Source organism: Pteropus alecto, unplaced genomic scaffold (assembly GCF_000325575.1).
Source record: "Pteropus alecto unplaced genomic scaffold, ASM32557v1 scaffold3, whole genome shotgun sequence".
Classification (NCBI taxonomy): domain Eukaryota; kingdom Metazoa; phylum Chordata; class Mammalia; order Chiroptera; family Pteropodidae; genus Pteropus; species Pteropus alecto.
In genome coordinates, this window is record NW_006442484.1 from 63,726,513 (window position 1) to 63,727,223 (window position 711).

General features: G+C 61.9%; 1 protein-coding gene across 1 annotated transcript in view; it reads left to right on the forward strand.

Moving 5' to 3' along the window:
• The first annotated feature begins 424 nt into the window (after positions 1-424).
• The window catches only part of BZW1 (basic leucine zipper and W2 domains 1), a 14,563-nt gene continuing 14,276 nt past the window's right edge, over positions 425-711 (forward strand). The window contains exon 1 of the mRNA XM_006921333.3: positions 425-578. The gene's annotated coding sequence lies outside the window, so the exon portion shown is untranslated. The remainder of the gene's footprint in view (positions 579-711) is intronic.

Genomic DNA, 711 nt, shown 5'->3' on the forward strand with positions numbered 1-711 from the left:
AGGCCAACCAAACTTAACTTTTACCCACTAAGGGCCCCAGGACGCCACCACCCCCGCCCCAGCCCCAGCCCCTCTCCCACTAACGTCCACTTCCGGTTCAAGAGGAGGGGTCGATGGGGGGCGGGGGGAGACTGGAGCGGACGTGTCCAACTTTCTTGAGACTGGTGGGGATGAGAGACACCTTTCCTCCTAATCCCTCCATGCGCTAAGACGCCGGATAACGAGGCGGTGAACGAACGATGGCCTAGTCGATGATAAGTGTCCAGGAAACCTGGAACCCAATAAGGGAATAAGAAGTGATTGAAAATCCTTCTTCCTCTCTCTTCCTGCTTTCCCACCCCAAGCCCCCAAAAGTGGAAAAGGCGGGGGCTCGGGGCAGTGATCTGGGAGGGGCGGGGCAGGGCGCCAGAGAAAGAAATCTCGCGATAGGTTACCAGCCCGGGCGGGGGTGGCACCTCTTACCTCCTCCTCCTCCTCCTCCTCCTCCTCCTCGCGTTAGTTCCGGTCGCAGAGGAGAGACCGCCGCAGTTGTCGCCACATCGCGGATTTCTGGCTCTTTTCTCTTCGCCTTAAATTCGGTGAGAGTCGGCACCCGCTCGTCCTGGGCTGAGGTTGCGGCCCCTCGTCGCCGGGCAGAGGGCGAGGGAGTTGGCAGGCCCTGTGCGGCCCCGCTTGGATGGGCCCGAGCGGAGGCCGCCGCATGAGGCCGAG